We start from the raw sequence: 13946 nt of genomic DNA on the forward strand, positions 1-13946 counted from the left end.
TATGATGTACTTTACCCAGCACAGCAATGAACCACAGGTAGACAAGATCCACTGGCTACAACATCACTGTAAGCAAACTAGGTGGGGAAAATGCTTTGTAACAACTACTTTAAGTCCATTTTCCCCAGGAATCAGGCTAGAAGAGCAAATGTTAGGGGGGGGGGGATGTTGGTACTTCTCTTCTTGATATCTCTTATCAATAAATATGCCATTTATAAAACTAATTATTGTTAATTGCTTAAATGATAATGGGAAGCTAATTAAACACAATAGAGGGGGCAGCTGGATGACTCTGGATTGAGAGCCAGGCTTAGAGATGGAAGGTCCTAATCTGACTATAGATACTTCCTAATTGTGTGACCCTGGGCAAGTCACATAACCCCCATTGCTAGCCCTTACGGGTCTTCTGCCTTGGAACCTAATACACAGTATTGATTCCAAGACAGAAGGTAAGATTTAAAAAAAAACAACACATTAGAATGGGGACTCAAGTTCACAACATTAGAAAGAAATCCCCAACATGTCAGGGGCATCCATAGAACCCTGAGGAGATGTAGTCAGCCTTACTCTGGGAATCAGACCTGTGGACTAGGAAGTTAGTCCAGAATCTCAGTATACATATGAATACTATTAAAACCCATGGCATCTTTTGTTGGGCACCACTGAGACTCAAATAAGATACTATCTGTAAATCCCTTTGTAAACTTTAAAGTACTATATAAATGATAGCTATTGATTATTTTGTTCTAAGCTCACATATAAACAAGCTCATATTTTGGAAAAGAAGGAAGCCATCGTCTGTTGGAGAGCAGAATTCTTCCCTTGACTGCCATTTAGTCTAAGAATATTTCATCTTATGACTCTTAGAGGTTTGCCTGGGTAATATGGAAGCACTAGGATAAGTGAGAAAGAAATATTTAGGATCCCCATAGCTTCTTTTAAGAATAGCTGAGAGTTCTTAATGAAAGCATTACAGTCTATATAAACTTTATGATATATGTCTCTGAGGAAATTCAGGTTGCCAAGGCAATTTGTAATCTTAAATTACAAATATGCTTTATATTAATGCAGTCTCAAACACCAAGCAAAGTTCTTGGGATCTTAGCAAAGGTGCAGTTTGTTCTTTGTTTATTCCCAGTGACTTTATCAGTGCCTTCTCTGCCTGGACTTATTCACACAGTAAACAGTGACTTCCAGCTTCAGGCTGACTTAGGAAATCACAAATTCACATTATCAATGCCATATTGTATTTTTATTTGGTTAAATATTTCCCAGTTTCATTTTAATCTGAGTTTTGCAGCAGCTTGTTTGCCCTACAAGTTTGATACTTCTAGTGTAGACTACCTCCTTCTCTTGGTTCCTCCTTACTTTCTCAGATTCAAGAATTCTGTTCTATATCTAAACAGTTCTACCTCTCTCCTTCATTGACTCCTTTCCTCTTTCTATCCCCTAAGACTTTCTCCCAAGGTACTTTCCTCAGTCTTCTTCTTTTCTTTTTTTGCATTGTTTTTGGGTGACCTTAAACTCAACATGCCTAGAACAGGACTTGGCATCTTGCCTACCACACCTCTTCCTAACTTCTCTATTTCAGAGTTCAGAGTACTGCCGTCTTTCTAGATTCAAATTTGCAATCTTGGAATAACTTTTGACTTTGATATCCTTCATGTCTCATATTTAGTCAGTTGCCAAGTCTTGTCATTTCTACTTCTACATCTCTCATCTCCATCTCCTCCTCTCTAATCACAAGGCCATCATCATCTCTTTCTGTGGCTATTGCAATAGCTGTATCAACTGAACTCCCTGCCTCCTCTCTCCTCACCCATCCTCCAGGTAGCAACTGTGGAAGGAGAAAAGAAGCCATTTTAGAGATATGGTGTAAGAACTAACAGAAACCTCATCTTTGGAAGGGGCTTTCTAGCTAATTGCCTACAAGAACCACAATCCAGGATCTGAGCACCAACAGCCTGGGTGGATAAGCAGGTGAACAACAAATTACTGAGTCTCCCTTTAGGGAAAGTCAAGAATAATCACCTTTTCTCGTACAACAGAACGATATCCCATTGATCTAGCTAAATGCCAAAGAATGCTGCTTATTGGCTTGGTAACCTTTATCCTGCCCTACTATTTAATTTTATAACCAAGTACTATTTCTGGTACCATTAAATTTCATAGGAAGGAATGTTGCAGGAGTGCTGTGTTTGTGAAACTAGAAAAGCAACACACTGAAGAAAGGAAAAAAGAAACTATTACCACACATATCCATGCTGGAGGTGATGATGATGATAGTTAACATTTATATAAGTCTTTATGGTTTGTAGAGCACTTTACATGCTCATTTGATCCTCACACTAATTCTTTGATATAAATTCTATTATTATCCCCATTTGCAGAGGAGGAAACTGAGACTTAGAAAGATATAGTGGCTTGCCTGGGGTCCCAAAATTAGAAGCATCTAAGCTAGGATTCAAACTCTGTCTTCTTAATTCCAACGCTACTACTCTGGCCACCTCAACTAGCCTGGAAATTGTGCAGGGGGAGAGGAAGGGAGTAGGCTGTGAGACATGTTGAAGTAAGATCAGTAAGAGGACAACTAATTGAATATGGGAAACTAGAAGAAGGAAAGAGTCAAGTTGAATCCAGGTTTATCAACCTGAGGCATAGGAAGTAGTGATCCTCTCCACAGATATAGGGAAGTTTGAGAGGGATTGGTTTAGGGAGAAATATAATCAAATGCAAGAAATATATACAGAACAGAAAATGGTGAAAAGTAAGAGATTACCAGCAACATATTTTCACTCCACAGCCTAAAGTCAGAAGCAGCAAGTATTGCATGGTTGCCCCAAGTTTGGGTAATCAACATCTATCTTAATCCCTCAGTAACTATCTGAAAGGGAGTATCTAGGAAACAAAGCTGGTCTGTAAGGACTTCACTTTCTGGAATTACCCAGCAGACCTGGCCTGTAAAACTTCAAAACCTTGGCAAAGGTGCATCTCTGCATATCAGACCTAATAAATCACAATCATACAAAAAGGATGCATATTCAACATAGGGTTAAAAAGCACATTGATCTCTTAAAGATAATTTTTACTCAAAATAAACACACTAAACTCTAAGAGAATTCAACTCCAAGTACACAATCTTATCTAAACACACAAAACAGAAATACAAACATGAGATAAAAGGATTATTCCGTGGCTAGATTCATTGCCAGAGTTTAGGGTGCATGGCCTAGAAGTTCCCAACCAACCTTTGGAGACCCTTGTGAAAAAAAGCTTAGTAAAAGTGATGGGGCAAAAGTTCTAGAATACTAAATTATGGCTCCTGAGATTTCAGATCCAGAAACAAGGTATCCCAAAAGAGAACCATGAGCATGGTTCTCTCTCTCATCTCTCATGGTTCAACCCAAAGACAAAAGACAGCTCCTGATGACTCTCTCTTAGATAAGACTTTCCCAGCACTGTGATTGCTAATAATTCTATCTTTTAATAATTCATATGGTCTTTAAGGATAAAGTCCTTTACAATTGTTCTTTTTTGTTCTTTAACCATTCTTTTATCCACATAGTTTCTGTACATAGGTACATCTTCATATACCTTTCAGCTCTCGATATGATGGTCTTGTTATTTCACAAAACTGCACATCAAATTTCTTGCACCTGCAGCTTGGGATAAAAATAATTATTGTTATTTCTCTTAAGTTCCCATTTTTCTATATCAAGAAACAGACAAAAAGAAGATGGCAGAATGAAAAGAACACTAGACTTGGAGACAAGAAGATCTGGATATAAATTGTGCTTCAGATACTAGCTGCGTGCAAATGACTTACCTTCTTTTTTTTTCCCCACCATTTCTTATAGCATAATAATATTCCATCACATTTACATAGCATAAGTTGTTCAGCCATTCCCCCATTGATAGGCATCCTTTTGATTTCCAATTCTTCACCATCAGAAAAAGAGCTGTTAAAAATAATTTTGTACAAGTATAACCCAGTGGAATTGCTTTTCAGCTCTGGGAGGGGGGAGGGAAAAGGGGAGGGAAAGAATGTGATTCATGTAACCATGGAAAAATACTCTAAAAAAATTAAATAAATAATAGTTTTGTACACATTGGCCCTCTTTCTTTTCTTTGATCTTCTTGGGGTATAGATCTAGTAGTGAGATTGCTGGGTCAAAGGTATGCACAGTTTTATTGTCCTTTGAGCATAGTTCCAATGGTTAAACTAATTCCTGGCCCTACCAACAGTAGAGTACCAATTTTCCCACATCCCTTCCAGCATTTGTCATTTTCCTTTTCTGTTATTTCAGTGAGTCTGATGAGTTTAAGGTGGTACTGAGTTGTTTTAATTTGCATTTTTCTAGTCCATGATGATTTAGAACATTTTTTCATATGATTATAAATAGTTTTTATTTTTTTATCTGAAGACTGACCAACTACCTCCTTTGATTATCAGTTGGGGAATGACTCTTATATTTGTAAATTTGGCTCAGTTCCCTTGACTTGAGAAGTGAGACCTTCATCAAAGAAACTTGCTGTAACCCCCCCCCCCACACACACACACCTATTTCTTGCTCTTCTAATTTTGGCTATTTGGGGTTTTTATTTGTTCAAAAACATTTTAGTTTTATGTAATCAAATTTATTCATCTTATCTCCTATGAATCTCTCTAACTCTTTTTTTGGTCATGACTCTACCCCTGTCAGCAGTTCTAACAGGTGATTTAGTCCATACTTTCCTAATTTGCTTATATCTCCCTTTATGTCTAAATCATATACCCATTTTGAGCTTATACAAAAATGTTTACAAATATAATGTAAAATGTTGGTCTATGCCTAGGTTCTGCCAGACTCCATTCAATTTCCCCAATAGTTTTTGTCAAATAGTGAGTTCTTGCCCCATTAAAAAAAAAAGTGATGGTGAACCTGTAGAACAGATGCCAAAAAGGGCATGCAGTTGCCCATCAGAGATTGTTACTAGAAAACTAGAGGGACTCAGGGTGGAGCTGTTCCCCTCCCCTACTCCATGCACCTGAAGACATTCCTCACTTCATCTGCCCCTCTACCCAAGCACTGCAGTGGGAGTGCTTCCTCCCTCATCTGTCTGAGTGGGGGGGGGGGCAGGGAGAGAGGTAGGGGGGCAGGGCCGGCACTCAGTCTCAGGGGGTTGGGAGGACAGGAACCAGCATTCTATCTCTAAAAGGCTCACCATCATTGAACTAGGATCTATGGATTTAATCAACAATAGGTTACTGAGCTCATTTACTTCTATACATTGTGTATCTATCCCATTGGTCAACCACTGTACTTATCCAGTACCAAATTGTTTTGATGATTATCACTTTATGATACAGTTTGAGATTTCATACTGCTAGGCCCCCTTCCTTACTATTTTTTCAATTGATTCCCTTGATATTCTTGACATTTTGTTCCTCTAGAACAATTAATCCAAATGCAATATTTATAGGAAACAGCCGGCCTGCGTAAAGAGTCACACTGGCAGTTATCAAAAAATTCTGGAATCATTATCCTCATTTTATGGGTGAAAAAAACAATGGGTGTTCAGAGGGGAAGTAACTTGCTAAGAGTCACCTAGCCAGGAAGATTGGACCAGGTATTTGAACTCTAGTTTTTTGGTTCCAAGATCAGAGTTTTTTTCCATTAGAGTACACAAATTCTTTTGAAGGGAGACACTTGTGACTGGGTTCCTCCGTTCTAAAACTTTGGTGTTTTCCATTTACTTCAGGTCACCATGCCTGGATTATAGTTTTGTGCCCTTAAAACCTGAGAGGGGTTAAATTGGTTAGCAGACATATTAGCTTGTCAATACCTTTTAGAAGAAATAATACCATAAGCCATTAGCAACTAACATTGAGTGAGGTGGGAGATGGGTGTGTGTGTGGTGGTGAGGGGTTTATGATAGCTAATTGAAAGGGAGAGGATGCCTTTTAGAATTTCAGTGTTGGAAGGGATTTCTAACCAGTTCCAGCTAGGTTCAGATCGGATGGCTTCCCAAATCTGCTCCAGATCCAATCCATTCCATCTTTGAAGAGAATTCCTGGTTAGGAACTTGGAATAATCAATAGCCTACATTTGCCTCTTTATAATTGCTATTGATTATTCCAAGTTCTGCCCTTCCAGGCCAAGAAAGGGAATAAGCATTAATAAGCACCTATTGTGTTCTTGGCACAGTGCTAAGTGTTTAATAAATATTTGATCCTCAAACAACCCTGGGAAGTAGGTGTTATTTTTATCCTTACTTTATAGTTGAGGAGGGGATAGCTAGGAGGCACAGTGGGTAGAGTGTCAGGAGAATTCATCTTCCTGAGTTCAAATCTGGTCTCAGACCTGGCAAGTTACTTAATCCTGTTAGTCTCAGTTTCTTCATCTGTAAGATGAGCTGGAGAAGGAAATGCACACCACTCCAGTACTTTGCTAAGAAAATCCCAAATGGAATCCTAAAGAGTTGGAGGTGACTAAAGTATTTGAACATCAACAAAAATAGTTGAGAAATCTGAGGTAGACAGAAATTCAGTGGCTTGCCTTCATTCATGGTGCTTCTCTTGTCTCTAGAAGTAATTTGTGGTCTGTTGACCTTAGAGCATTTATCTTTTCATGATGAATCCAGAAACATAATGAAGCAGAGAATGCTCAGGAAATTGGTGGTGTGGATTAACTAAAACTGGATGGTCAAGTTTAGCAAAACTCTAGATCTGATAACAGAATAAAGTCCCACCTTTGGAAAAATTGACTTTCCTCCTGGGTTTTTTTTTTAAGGATTCTGCTTTTTAATTATGTAGAGTATAATTTTGTTTTCTTGTTGCTTTTATAAATTTCCATCCTATTGAATGGTGTTAGCTTTATACTGTAGCATCTGTTAGCAAGGATTATATTATATATATTATTTTATATAAATGTATATATATAAATTATATATATATAATTATATAAATATATAATATATAAATAAAAAATAAATATATAAATTATATAAATGAAAAAATAAGTATTCTTCTCAACAAAGGAATCAAACAACCAACTAAGTATATAGAAATCAGGCTGGATATGATATCAGGATTAGTTAAGGTGTTAAGTTATTCTATGTTAATTAAAGAAGAATTCCTAGAAGAGTTGGTAGATACAGATTTAATAGAGATCCCGGAACTCACCAAATCCAACTTATTCACCCTACAAAATTATCAATAATCTCAATGGCTTAATCCATTGACCTCTTTCTACTCCTTTTCTTCCTTGGACCTCTCTGCAACATTTGAAATTATGGATTACTTTCTCCTGGATACTCTCTTCTCTCTAGTTTGGCATAACAATGGTATCTCTTGGTTCTCCTATTTGGCTTCTGAGTATCATTGCCCATATCCCACTCCCCAACTACCCTAAGGTTCCATCTTGGGCTCTTTTCTCTCTTCTTACTTTCTGAGACTTTATCAGCTTCTATAGGTTCAATTGTCATCTCTATGCAAATAGCTTATCTATATATTCAGTCCTACTCTCTCCTCTAGACAGGTATTGTCATTTATTTATTTGATCTATCCCTTAGCTATATTAATTCCTAAATAGCTCATTTTCCCCTCCCAAATAATCTCTTTTCCCAATTTGCACATTTATTTTCAAGGCACCAACAAACTTTTACTGACCCAACTTTAAACCTTGGAGTCATTCTCAATTCTTCTTTCCCTCATCCCCACATTTAATCAGTTGCCAAGTCTTGTCTATTTTACCTCCATGTTTCTCATCTCAGTTCCCTTTTCTCCATCATATATCTACTACCATAGTTCAGGTCCCTATTGTAATAGATGATATGAGAGTGTATATTTGATGGATAAATGATACCTAATGGATCAGGTAGTTATCTTCTTTTGCCTACACTCCCTCTAAATCTCCCTTCCTCCCCTCTTCCAATCTCCCTTGCTCCCTTCTTCTTCCCTTCAGTCCCTTCCCCCTTCTTCTTCAATCTCCTTCTAAGTCACTCAGGGTGAGCTAAGATGTTTCAGAGGAAATACTCCTTTCTCTTCTTTGTCTCAAGTAAGGGTTTATTGAGGGAAAATGGGAAAGATAGAGGATATGGTAAGAGGGTTGGAGGTTTCCCTATTATCTATAGTAAGTCTTAGGTTGGAGGATATTGAGAGAAATGGCAATTCAATCACTAGCATGAAATAGAGCAAGTCAGAGAGAGATATAAGGAGTATTGTCCTTCTTCTTCTGCTTTCAAATCAGCCAGGCCACCTCCAGCTTTATTATCCCAAGCTCCAGAGATAAACTCAGCTTCTTTCACAGTCACCACCATCAGCCCAAAGACCAGAAAAAAACCAGCCACTTGGCTTGGCTTCAAACTGCTTTTCCTGGTAACATTCCAAGTGAAATTTTCCTTTGATTGACAGCTGACTCATCTCCAGCTTCTGTCCTTTGCATGCATGCCTCTTCCACACTATCACCACTTGCCTGGACTATTGTAATAGCCTTCTTATTGCTTTCCTTCTTCCCAATCTCTGCCCTCTCCAATCCTTACTTCATGAAATTGCCAAAGTGTTATTTCTAAAATCCAAGTTTCTATTACTATTCTGTTCAAAAAGGTCCAGGGGTGCCCTGTTACCTCGAGAGTAACACATCTTTCTGTTTAACACTGGTTTCAGAAAGTCATTCCTTACTTTGTATACTTCATTTCCTTGATAAACACTGTAGTCTAGTAATCTAGTTTTTGATAAATCCAAGGATCCTAGCTTCTGGGATGGGGATTTAGTATTTGACAAAAACTCTGAGAAAACTGGAAAACAGTAGGTAGAAACTAGGCATAGACCAATATCTCTCACCCTACACCAAGATAAGTTCAAAATGGGGATATGATTTAGACATGAATTAGGGAGCATGGAATAGTGTACCTGGCAGATCTATGAAGAAGGAAAGAATTTATCACCAAGAAAGAGACAGAGAACATTTTGAAAAGTAAAAATGGATAATTTTGATATTGAGTTTTAAAAATCCATTGTGGGGAGAGTTGTGAACTGATTCAACCATTCTTGAATTTGGAACTATGCCTAAAAGACTATAAAATTGTGTATACCCTTTGGTCTGGCAATACCACTATTGGGTCTATATCCCAACAAGATTTTTTTTAAAAGGGAGAAATACAAAAATATTTATAGCAGCTCTTTTTGTAGTGGCCAAAAAAATGGAAATTGAGGGAATATCTATTAATTAAATTGTGGTATATGATTGAAATGGAAATCAACTGTGCTATATAGGAAATGACAATTGGAATGATTTCAGAAAAACTTGGAAAGACCTATATGAACTGGTATAGAGCAAAGTGAACAGAACCAGAAGAACATTGTACACAATAAGAGCAATATTATACAATGATTAACAGTGAACGACTTAGCTATTCTCAGAATATCCAATGATCTAAGACGATTCTGAATGACTTGTGATGAAAAATGCCTTCTACCTCCAGAGGAAGAACTGATGGAGACCGAATACAGATTTAAGCATGCTATTTTTCACTTTATTTTTGTGGGGTTTTTGTGGGAGTGTATTTTCTGTGATCACACATGTAAAACCTAGATCAAATTACTTACTATCTTAGGGAACAGGAAAAGAAGGGAAGAAGAGAATTTAGGAACAGTATCTTGAAAATTGTTATTATGTGTCACTGGGAAAAGAATGAAATACATGAAAAAATACATTTTTATTTTCACTAAGCTAAAAATAAACTCCCCTCAAATCCAACAACACTCTGGTCCAGCTAATCTGGCCCACTTACTATTCCTCATGCCTCAAATTCCATTTCCTACTTCCATACCTTTATGGATATCTAGAATTTTATTTCTCCTCCCCTCTGTCTCTTAGAATCCCTAGCCTCCTTCGAAGCTTATCTCAAGTGACACTTATTACATGAAGCCTTTCTGCATACCCCCAGCTGCCCTTCTCATTATCACGTATTCCCTTTATATATTTTATATCTACCTGTATTTAGTAAGTGTACATGTTACTTTCCCCCACCAACTTAAGGTCCACAAGATCAGGGACTTCTGTTGTTGCTTTTGGAATTAAAAATCTCAATGTCTCATATAAAGCAGGTATTTAATAAACACTTTGCTGATTGATTTAATGCAGAGAGGCAAACCCAGATTCTCTGATTCCAAATCTCATTCTCTTTTTCACTAATTCACACTACCCTGAGCTAAGGTCTAGAATTGAAAGAATTTTGTTTGACATAAGAGGAAAAATCAGAAATTGTTTGTTCTATGCATGAGAGAAATTGCTATGGTTTAGAGATGAAAGTGGAGGGACCATGAAAGAATGTTAAAGATTATTAAAGATGGATAAAGGTGGAAGACCTCTGAGATTTGCAGAGGCCAATTGAGAAGCAGTAAAGTATTAGTTTTAAGAGAAAAAGATGCAGGGTGACCTAGGAGAAAGAGTAATGATTTTGAAGTCTTGAACTAGAAGCTAAATCTTGTTTCCATCACTAACTCCCTCTATGACTTTGGGTAACTTATTCACAACTTTAGGTCTCAGTTCCCCAAACTGTAAAATGAAAGAGTTAAACTAGATAGGCTTCTAATGTCCCTTCTGCTCAAAATCTACAATAAGACACCAGTTGGCTGAAATAGAACTCTAGGCTTGGAACCAGGAAAGACAAATTTCAATCCAACCTCAGACACTAACGGTGTGACCCTGGGCAAGGCACTTAACCTCTGTCTGCCTCAGCTTCCTCAAATGTAAAATCCTGAGTTGTTGTGAAGATCAAATGAGATAATACAATAAGGCCCTCCGATCCGAAGGGAATTTATTCTTTTTTAAATTTAATTTAATTTTTTAAAATCTTTTTTATTCAAAGATATTTTATTTTCCAATTACAGATAATCATTTTCAGCTTCTGTTTTCTGAAATTATAAAATCCAAATTGTCTCCTTTCCTCACTTCCTTCTCTACTTCTCAAAGATGATAGTCATATCAATCTGAGTTATACATGTATTATCATGCAAAACAAACTTCCAGTATTGGTCATTGTTGTAAGAGAATTCTAAGATAAAACCAAAACCCCCAAATAAGAAGAGTATGCTTTAATCTGCATTCAGAGACCAACAGTTCTTTCTCTGGAGATGGAGAGCAGTCTTTGTCATAAGTCCCTCAGAATGGTCCCACATCATTGCTTTTCTGAAAGTAACTAGCTACATCTTTCACAATTGATCATCTTATCATAATGCTGATACTGTGTACAATGTTCTCCTGGTTCTGCTTATTGCACTCTGCGTCAGTTCCTGTAGATGTCTCCAGCTTTTTCTGAAATCATCTTGCTTATCATTTCTTATAGCACAATAGTATTCCATCACCAACACATACCACAATTTCTTCAGCCATTCCCCAAATGATGGACACAAAGGAGATAGGTTCTAAGACCTACATGGAGGGACAAAACTGAAAATATAAGTGAACACTTATATCTAATGTGATTTTCTTACATATACATATGTGTAATAAAATTTAACTGATACATTAAGCATGCGGTAAGACATTTCCAGCATTAAATTAAGTTCCATCATTAAATACAACATTCATAAAGTACATTATAATTATTTTACGGTACCATAATCTCTCTTGGGGTTTATGGATGAGTATCTCTGGTTTGAGAGCTTGCTTAGCCTTTTTACAGGCTGTTCACATTCCTTTAGTGTCCACCTGGCAACCAACTCGGACCTGTGGTTCCAAGAAGCTGTATTAGGATGAGCTAAAAGTAACTGACAGGTATCAGACCTCCTGATGAATTAGGAGAATGTCTACCCCAAGCATGGAAAGACTTTTCCCAGTGGAATGAGAAGAGGAGAACAATTCATTCCAATGCCCATGAAAGCAGCTGAAGCAGGTATGATGGAGCACAATAGAATTTGGTCAGATACTGGAAATGCCAAGGTCATCCTCTGCATCCCAAGTCATCACCAGTCATGCTGAATTTTGTCTTACCACTGGACTTGGTTGATTCTGGAAGAAAGGATGAGGCTTGTGACTTTGTGCAACTCTGCCTTACTTAAATCCAATTCATGATCAAGTCAAGACATCACCCCATGATGTCTTCTTTAAAAACAAAGGACAAACAGCAACTCTCTTTTCTCTCCCTCCCTCCTTCCCTCCATCCCTCTCTCTCTGTCTCTATGTCTCTCCTTGCCCCCCTCTCTCTCTGTCTGTTTCTGTCTCTCTGTCTTTCTCTCAATTGCAAAGGGAGATCTTAAGATCTAAGTCATGGCAGACCTCCATGTTACAGGCTTACACTTGGTAAGTGGTTTGAAACTTATGATGCGTTTTTTTAAATTTTCTGGAATTTTCTAAATTTTCTGATTTTTTTTCATTTGTTTCCCCTATAGTTAATTGCCAGGAACTGTGGATAATGAATCAGTTAATACCAAATCAGTAGATACCAAATCAGTGGATATGGAGCCCTACTGAATTTATAAAGCACTTAGCACAGATGCTGGTCCATAGAAGACAATTTAAAAAATGCTTGCTCCCTCCTACCTCCAGAGTTGCTGCTTTCTACTGTGACAATCTATATTTTTTTCATAGTTGTTGGGTAGAAAGAGACCTTTGAATATGATGGAATCCAATTTCCATTCAGAATACAGAATCCCACCTCCAGGGTTAGTTCTACCAATAACTGGAATAGGTTATGACCTTTTTTGGGTCCTTCTATACTCTCCTACTTTTCTGTTTTTAAATTAAGGCAGTCTCAGTCATCAAATGATCAAATAGTAAAATAGGAGTTTATTAGATTAGCTCGCCTTTGAAGGAATAGGACTCAAGATAGGTAAAAAGGTGGGAAAGGAGAGTCCTGGGAAAGGAAAGTGATTGGGAAGATGGGTGAGTACCAAACATCTAGAGGTACCTTTGGACACAAAATGGACAAGGATGGAAAGAAAAAAGGGGTATTTGTGTGGGGAGGGAATGATGTGGGACTGAAAATAAAATTTACCTGATTAATGAGTCTAATAGACCAAAGGTGTCAAACATGTAACCAGCATGTACCATATTTTCTCTTCCTTTCTAGGCAGTCACCGATAATTTAGCTCCTGGTCTTAAATGTGAAAACAGTCAGACCAGCAAGTGCATTGTTCTATTTCCAGAGGATATATCGGATGTAAGCAGGTTCTTCCTCCTTGACCCTCATATTTAGTTTGAATCCTTTGAAGATTATTTTCTCAACTTGTTTCTGCTCTAGCAGTACATTAAAAGATAACACAAAACCATATTCCTTTCATACACACAAGTCTCAAGGGAATGGTTTTGGAAAGCAAATCCTTAGCAATTAGTAGTTGTGTGACCCTGGGTCAATCACTTGGGCTGCTCTCTAAGCTTCATCTACAGAGTGGGGCGTTATTATATTTGTACAACCTGCTGGGATGAATGGGCTTTTGCAAAGGTTCTTAACTTTTTTTTTTGTCTTATGGACCTTTTGGGGAGAGTGTGAAGCCTTAAGTAAAATACTTCAGAAACCATTTATATTGAAATAGTACTAAAAATATTTTTACTTTTAATATTTTGAAACACTTACCTTCCATCTTAGTATTGGTTCCAAGGCAGAGGAGCAGTAAGGGCTAGACAATGGGAGTTAAGTGATTTACCCAGGGTCACTTGGCTAGAAAGTGTCTCAGACCAGATTTAAACCCAGGTCCTCCTGAATCTAGGTCTGGGGTTCTATCCACTGCTTAACTGCCCCTAAAATGTTTTTAAAAATAAGTTTATAGGGTGGCAGCGGGGTAGCTCTGTGAATTGAGAGCCAAGCCTGGAGACAGGAGGTCCTGGGTTCAAATTTGACCTTACACTCTTCCTAGCTGTGTGACCCTGGGCAAATCACTTAACTCTAATTGCCTCATTCGTGGGCACTCTTCTGCCTTAGAACCATTACACAGTATTGATTCTGATATTGAAGAAAAGGGT

Source organism: Monodelphis domestica, chromosome 8, assembly GCF_027887165.1.
Source record: "Monodelphis domestica isolate mMonDom1 chromosome 8, mMonDom1.pri, whole genome shotgun sequence".
NCBI classification, from domain to species: domain Eukaryota; kingdom Metazoa; phylum Chordata; class Mammalia; order Didelphimorphia; family Didelphidae; genus Monodelphis; species Monodelphis domestica.